This window comes from Mustela nigripes, chromosome 15, assembly GCF_022355385.1.
Source record: "Mustela nigripes isolate SB6536 chromosome 15, MUSNIG.SB6536, whole genome shotgun sequence".
Lineage (NCBI taxonomy): Eukaryota > Metazoa > Chordata > Mammalia > Carnivora > Mustelidae > Mustela > Mustela nigripes.
This window is the reverse complement of record NC_081571.1, coordinates 2,817,674-2,825,847: the sequence shown is the minus strand read 5'-3', so window position 1 is coordinate 2,825,847 and position 8,174 is coordinate 2,817,674.

Below are 8,174 nucleotides of genomic sequence, written 5' to 3'. Positions count from 1 at the left end.
ACAAGATGAACTTCTTTATCCTTGTTATCATTGCTGTGAAATCAGGCTTGTTTGACATTAAGATACCTTCTCCTGCTTTCTTCTGCAGCATGGTATATTTTTCCATCTTTTACTTCTTATTTTTCCATCTTCTTACTTTTAATCCATCTGTGTCTTTAAAGTTTGTTTCTTATAGGTAGTATACAGCTGAATTTTGCTTTTTTAAAATCTAGTCTATCTCTAGAGATGTTTACACCATTCATGTTTAATGTGATTATTAGTATGGATGGGTTCAAACCCATCACTTATTATAACTCTTTTTTATTATTTTAGTGATTAATTTAAACTTTTATACCATGTATCTTTAACTTATTGTGGTATTATACCACTTCATGGATATATAATATAAGAACCTTACAATAATATATTTCAATTTATCTCCTTCCACGTTTATGTCATGCATCTCACTTTTACATATATGTTAAACCCTATAGTACATCATTATTATTTTTGTTTAAGCTGCCAATTATCTTTTAAAGAGATTTAAATATGAAAACTCTCACATATTTGCCCATGTAGTTATTTCTGGTGTTTTTCATGCCATGGTATAGACCTATATTTTCCTGTGATATCTTCTTTCTTCTGCCTGAAGGATTTTAAGATTTTAGAATTTTTAACATTAACAAGCCATATTAACAATTTAGTATTTCTTTTTCTTTTTTTTTTTTATATTTTATTTATTTATTTGAGAGAGAGACAGTGAGAGAGAGCATGAGCGAGGAGAAGGTCAGAGAGAGAAGCAGACTCCCCATGGAGCTGGGAGCCTGATGCGGGACTCGATCCCAGGAATCCAGGATCATGACCTGAGCCGAAGGCAGTCGTCCAACCAACTGAGCCACCCAGGCGTCCCAACAATTTAGTATTTCTTATAGTATGGATCAGCAGATGATAAATTCTTTCAGCTTTTGCATCAGGAAAAATCTTAACTTCACCTTTGTTTTTTGAAATACATTGTTGTTGGGTATATAATTGTTGTTCAATAGATTTGTTCTTTCAGTACTTTAAAGATGTTACTCCACTGTGTTACTGCTTACATTTTCTCTGAAAAGAAATCTGTGATCCTTAACTTTGTTCCTCTGTATGTAATATGATTTTTTTTAAATTGGTTGCCTTTAAGATTTTTCTCTTGCCACTAGTTGTTTGCAATTTGGTTATGATGTGCCTTGGTGCAGTGTTTTCATTTTTGTTTTCACGTTTATTTTGCTTTAGGTTCGTAAAACATCTTAGATCTTTGTGCTTGTAGTTTTTATCACACTTAGAAACTTTCTGGCCATAATATATTCAGGTATATTTTTGTCTTCTCCGCCCTTTCTTTTGAGGACTCCAATTATATGTATATTAAGCTTCTTTAAGTTATCCCACAGCTCACTGATGCTCTATTCAATATTTTTTAATTCCCTTCTCCATCCTCCTTTTAGGTAGTTTCTATTGCTCTAATTTTGAGTACACACATCTTTTATTTTGCAATGTCTAGCCTGTTATTAATCCCATTTGATGTATTTTTCATATCACATATTGACATTTTTATCTCTAGAAGTCACGTTTTAATCCTGTGTTGCACCAACCCTGTCCCAAAATTCTTTTAAAATATGGAATATAGTTATAATAGCTATTTCAATTTATTTTTCTTTTATTCTAAATAATTTGTTAGTTCTATATCAAGTTGAATTAAATGGGTTTGGTTTGTTTTGTTTTGTTTTGTTTTTTTCCTTTTCATTATGGGTTGTATTTTCCTGTTAGTTTGGATGTCTGGTAATTTTAATTGGATGACAAACACTGTCTACTTTATCTTGCTGGGTGCCAGATACTTTTAAGTCCATAAATTTTACTGAGCCTTCTTCTGGGATAAAGTTGGCTTAAAATAGTTTGATCCTTCTTGGTCTTTATGTATGTTAAATGTGGGGTCCCTGGGTGCTTTTGGCTCAGGTCTTGATGTCCAGGTCCTGGGATCCAGCCTTGCATTAGGCTTCCCACTCCCTCCCTTCTGCTCCTCCCCCTGCTCATGCTCTCTCTGTCTTTCTCTCTCTCCCTCTCTCTCCCGAATAAAAGGAATCTTTTTTAAAATTACATTAAGTGAAAATAAATAAAATACTTCAGGTGGGACTGCAACAGTATTTAGTCTGCAGCTTATTATTCTTCACAACTGAGGCAAGACCCTTCAGTGAACACTACACAGTGCTCTATGAATCTTGAGGTTTTCTAGTTATGGCTGGTAGGAAGAGTCACTATTCTTTGTAAGCTCCAAATATTCTTACCTGTCATCCTTGAGGGTGGTCCTTTCTCAATCCTCAGGTTATTTCCCTATACTCATGTACTGATCAGTGTACAGCCCTTTCTAGAAGGCAGTAACTAATCAAATGTATTTATAAATTGGTCATACATTTGTCACATGCTCCTTAATATAGTTCCTTGAGTGTGCTCAGAACCATTGGGTGTGGTTCCCAAATAAGATAGCCTCATGACAAGCCATCACATGTTTCTGAGATAAAAACAGTCACACAAGAATTTTGGAAACTTAACTGCTGTTCTAAACTAAAAATATAGAATAATCATTATAAAACATGCCAACAAGGTATGCTAAATGACATCATATTAACTTTATGCTTGTTTTATTTTTCAGAGACATTTTTTAATTCAAAGTCAAACCAAGAAGGAATTCCTTTGGGGACAATTTTAAACACCCAGTTGAATGAAAACCAAAAGAAGATCTCCAAATGGCTTAAGTCCATTATTTAAAGTACCTGCTTTAAAGAGATGGTATTCTGCTTCAAACCACATCCTAGTCCTCTTCTCCAAGAAGAAGCAGTATTTTATATAAGAAGAAAAACTTATGACAATTAGTTTAACACAATTTTACAAGCCAAGTGAGTCGACAAATAATCATATTGTATATGAAAAGAAATTTTAACAAGCCTGTTTTTATTTTCATAATCCCTAGAATATAGTATATATCAATAATTGCTTGCTGCATAAATTAATGAGTTTCAATGAAAAGTTCCCTTCCTTCAAATTTTGGTCAGGCTCTAAATCATCCATTGGGTATTATATACACATATTGAAAAATCATGGGTTTATCTAAGAATAAAACTCAATCATTGAATAATTTTTAAGTTTATTAAAAATAAAAGCACCAAAGATGGTATGACACAAAAAATAAATAAATAGAACAAATAAAAAGAAGCACCATGACTTAAATAAATAAAATAAATAAGAGACAATAAAAAATAAATAAAAGACATAAATAAAAGAGACATGACTACAAAAAATAACTTTTAGTTATTCAAATCACAGTAATGTTTTCATTATTTCCATTTTATTTTTAGTTTTCTTACAATCTGAGCTTCTCCTACTTCAAAAAAAATATATATATATATGACCCAAGTATCTATACTAACCAGCTAATTAGGACGTAGCACAACTAATCTGAGATTCAGTTCAGCCATTCCAAGGTACTGATGTGTTTGAGAACACATTTAGGACCACATGGAACACAGAATAGGGCCATGGCTCAGGGATATGAGCTAGATGTGACTAAACTATATTTTCAGGCAGGTTCATTCCCTTCCTTCCACAGGAAGCCTTGTTAAAATAATGCAACGCTCCCACACGATATCGATATATTTTTTAAAATGAGCATTTTGCATCTGGAACCAAATGAAAGCTCTGAGATGAGCATAGTAGAATTCAGCCTTCTTGCTTAAAAATATTCCAGGAGGAAGAAACAGGAACCATGTATACAGGCACATTCGAGTCACCACAAAATTTAAAGTTGCTTCTCTGAAGCAGATCATCAAAACAAATAGCCTGATTTCTAAGTTTTCACCCATTTACCCAAGAGTCATTTATAACTTGAATCTATCTTACTTCAGCTATCAGGTGAATGGCAGCATCATGGAAAAGCCCTGCTCTTAGATCTTACCCAACACGGATAGTTATGATGTTATCTCCTGATGGTGGAATTTCTCTCCTTGCCAATAATGGCCTGCTTTGGGGACTCCTCTAATTCAATTAGTCCTCATTTGCTAAGCCAAATTCGGGATCACAAACCTCTCCTGGGAAAATTCCAAAGACCATCCATCACATTCCGTCAGTTCTACTTATTCCGTCCCATGTACCTAAACAAGTGTGGGATAGGGAGAAGGAGAGCCAAGAGCGTGGGCAGTCACGCTATAACAAAAAAGGAAATCGAAGCAAGCAACATGGAAATGAGAAGCCAATTAACTACAGATTTGTAATTCTGATAAATACAAACAATGAAAGATGTATAATTTTGGGGCGCCTCGGTGACTCAGTGGGTTAAAGCCTCTGCCTTCGGCTCAGGTCATGATCCCAGGGTCCTGGGATCGAGCCCCGCATCTGGCTCTCTGCTCCGCGGGGAGCCTGCTTCTCCCTCTCTCTCTGCCTGCCTCTCTGCCTACTTGTGACCTCTGTCAAATAAATAAATAAAATCTTTAAAAAAGAAAGATGTATAATTTCATCTCTCTGCTATTAAAGCTATGGTTATATGACCACTTATGTATCACTGAGGTGAATTCTATGGGAAATAAAGTATTTTCCAAAGCTCTATAAAGTTCTTTTAGTGTCACTGAGTTCTGGTACCCTTAAAAGGCCTCACAAAACTGGGTGCCTGGGAGGCTCAGTTAAAGAGGCTCAGTTAAAGCCTTTGCCTTCAGCTCAGGTCATGATCTCAGGGTCCTGAGATTGAGTCCCACATCAAGCTCTCTGCTCAGTGGGGAGCCTGCTTCTCCCTCTCCCTCTCCCACTCCCCCTGCTTGTGTTCCATCACTCACTGTTTCTCTCTGTCAATTAAATAAATAAAATCTTAAAAAAAAAAAAAAAGACCTCACAAGTCTACAACTGATAAACTGGAATTCTATTGCCTGTTCCTTTGGATTTTCCTAAAGAAGGAAAAAATAAAACAGTGTTCTGGTTTTGACTTTTCTTTCAAATGAAATCCATTTACTGTCAAGAAGATCTCCTGAGAGAATCTGTATCATCAAATCTGAGAATTCCCTTAAAATGCTTAAAACAATAGGATTTGAATGGGATTGCCTCTGAGTTTTAATATATTAGTGTCAACTGACATAGCTGAAGAAAATGAAGTTCATGGAAAATTGGCAGTGTTGTCCTAATTACTTTATAATGTGGACATTCCAGTCCTACAGTATCTTAAACAAGTACTATATGTTTGTATAATCATTGACATAGAATCTAGCCTGGTATTTAGGATCAGAATGTCTGTTTTTTCCCCTATCATATCCTCAACACTGTTCCATATTATACAGCAGTTGTTCAATACATATTTATTGAAAGAATGAAGTGCATATTTTAAAAATTATGTTATAGGAACACCGGGGTGGCGCAGTCAGTTAAGCGGTGGACTCTTAGTTTTGGCTCAGGTCCTGATATCAGGGTCCGGAATCAAGTCCTGGGTGCGGCCCCACACTCAGCGGGGAGTCTACTTGAGAGTCTCTCTCTCTCTTTCCCTCAGCCCCTCCCCACCCTGTTCTCTCTCTCTCTCAAATAAATTTTTTTTTTCAAAAAATTATGTTATACGGTACCTCTTTTATTATCCTATATATCCTATATACTATTCTACATATCCTATTAGCCTATATTTTCATTGCTATTATGCTATGGATTTTGCCTGAGATGTAAGGCAAATGTGAGGAGGAAAACCGAAGTGAGTAATATTAACAAAAACGAAGAGCCACCTTCCTCTGGACAGAAACCGACAGTAACCACCAAAAGAGCATTCAGAGCATGGCCTCAGAAAGTACCGGGCCGCAGAGCTGATCCAATCAAAAACTGATTCTGGTCATCTCCATGAACCAATGCCCCTTCACAAGGGGTTGGAGACCCTCCAAGACCAATCAGACAATCAGCCAGCACTTTTTAATATCCTCAAGCTGAGTAAGTCACAGGTATCCAGGAGACACCAGTAAAAGATGCAATGAGTCCAAATTCTCCAAGGACAAAGCACTTTTTTGACCCAATTAGAATGCCAGCGACTGGGGCACCTGGGTGGCTCAGTGGGTTAAGCCGCTGCCTTCGGCTCAGGGTCATGATCTCAGGGTGCTGGGATGGAGTCCCGCATCGGGCTCTCTGCTCCGCAGGGAGCCTGCTTCCTCCTCTCTCTCTCTGTCTGCCTCTCTGCCTACTTGTGATCTCTGTCTGTCAAATAAATAAATAAAATCTTTAAAAAATAATAAAAAAATAAAATAAAAGAATGCCAGCGACTACAACTGTCTTCTCTGCACCTCCTATCATCTCTCGCATTTCTCCTTAGACATCACCAGCCGTAAGTCTGTACTGAGCACATTATGCCCCCACAGCCCCTGGTATCTTCCTGACCACGTCTTCATCCAATATACCAGGAGGCATTTGTTGAAATTCTGTGGGTGCCATCAGGAATTGGGTCTATTTATTGCTGATGCCAGCTCCAGACAATAAAACGAAGGAAGGGGATGGGGAGGCCAGGAAGAAAAAGAGAAATAGAGAGGGAGGGGAAAGACTGTGGTCAACCATAAAGGGATGTGTAGAGTATGGCTTCCTTCTGAGAGAAGAGTTATAATTCTAATATTGGCACAGACTAGGTAAAGCCCTCTTTTCATTAGTCAGAAACAAAAATTTCACAAAGCTGTCATTTACCCTGTCCATATGCATACACTAGAAGCCAGAGGCCACAGGCAGGTGGAGCTTACAGAATGTTTTGCAACAGCCCACAAAATGGTTAGGAAAAAGCCTGCATGGATGTTTTTAAAAATAAGTGTCTCCAAGCTGGCCCATGAACACGGTGGACAATGCTTGTCCTTCCCCTGCAGGAGGAGGGCAGGACCAAGTGTTCAGCTTTGAAGGTCCTCATTACGCTTTTTAACTCTTTAGTTCCCAGTACCAGGTATTCCTGGCTAAGTCCACTAATAACAATGAGAATCATAACCAAGAATGCGTATCTTCAGAAGGCACAGGAAAAAAAAAAAAAAAAAAAAAAAAAAAGAGCTGGTTCCAAGTGCAGTTTGCCAAGGGTTATTGAGATATTTGGTATGCCTACAACTTTTTTCAACTAAAATTAAGTTTTTAAAATGGTTTCCAAGATGTCAGATGGAATGTAATTGGTGGGTAATAACAACTCAAAGAATCTTCTTTGACCATTAACCAAAATAACGGAGACCTCACTCTGGTGTTTCATTTGCCTCCCTGGTAGCCGTCACAATAATCATCCAACCTTAGAGCCCAGTGTCTCTCAGCCTGATGACTAAGTCAAGAAGCAAGAGGGTGCATACACATGAAGAATACTCATTTTCACTTTCCTTCCAATGAAAATGAAACAAGAGGTTATTTCTTATTTCTGCATGTGTCTGTCTGGTGAAGAAAATGTTACATCAAAAAAATTCTGGTAGATGATGGATGTTAACTAAAGTTATTGTGGTGATGTAAGTAAAATCCTTACTCAGTACACCTTAAACTTAAACAACGGATGCATATCCATTTTATCTTACTAAAACTTGGGATCCAGTTCCCTACAGACCTAAGAGAAAGCAGTCACCAAAGCACACCGTAGGTGCTATTTATTGTCGTAATCCCTCCCCATTCCACTTTTACCAATAAAATATCAATTTTAAAATGTGAAACGTCTATGGAGGAACCCCCAGAGCATTATGTTACATATACAGCACACGTATACATGCGCACACCTGAGGGGGCCAGGTGGTCCCACATCTTTGGAATCCATCTGGCCTATTTCCCCACCCCTGCGACTTCATTGCTCTTTCGTGCAAGTGACCACAAACAGTAGATCTAAATTCAGCACATGTGAAGGTCAAATGATGCAGCAAACAGAATTTGACCTCAAAAAATATGCCTTTGTCCTTTCACCCATCCCCCAAAATGTGTGCATATGCTGAGTTTTGCTTGCTGCGAGTTCATAAATCTTTATCCCAGATTACTCGTTTCCTCATCTAATGCTTACAGAAAAGAAAAGACATCTGGATATGTTTGTTCGTCCCTCTCCAGCCCCCACACCCCCCCATCCCCTCAACACACACGCAACAGCTGTAAGAGCAAGGAGAGCATGTTTTTAAAATTCCATTGGTTCATGTAGGCACATAATGTGAAGCAGCTCCAAAATGGACATC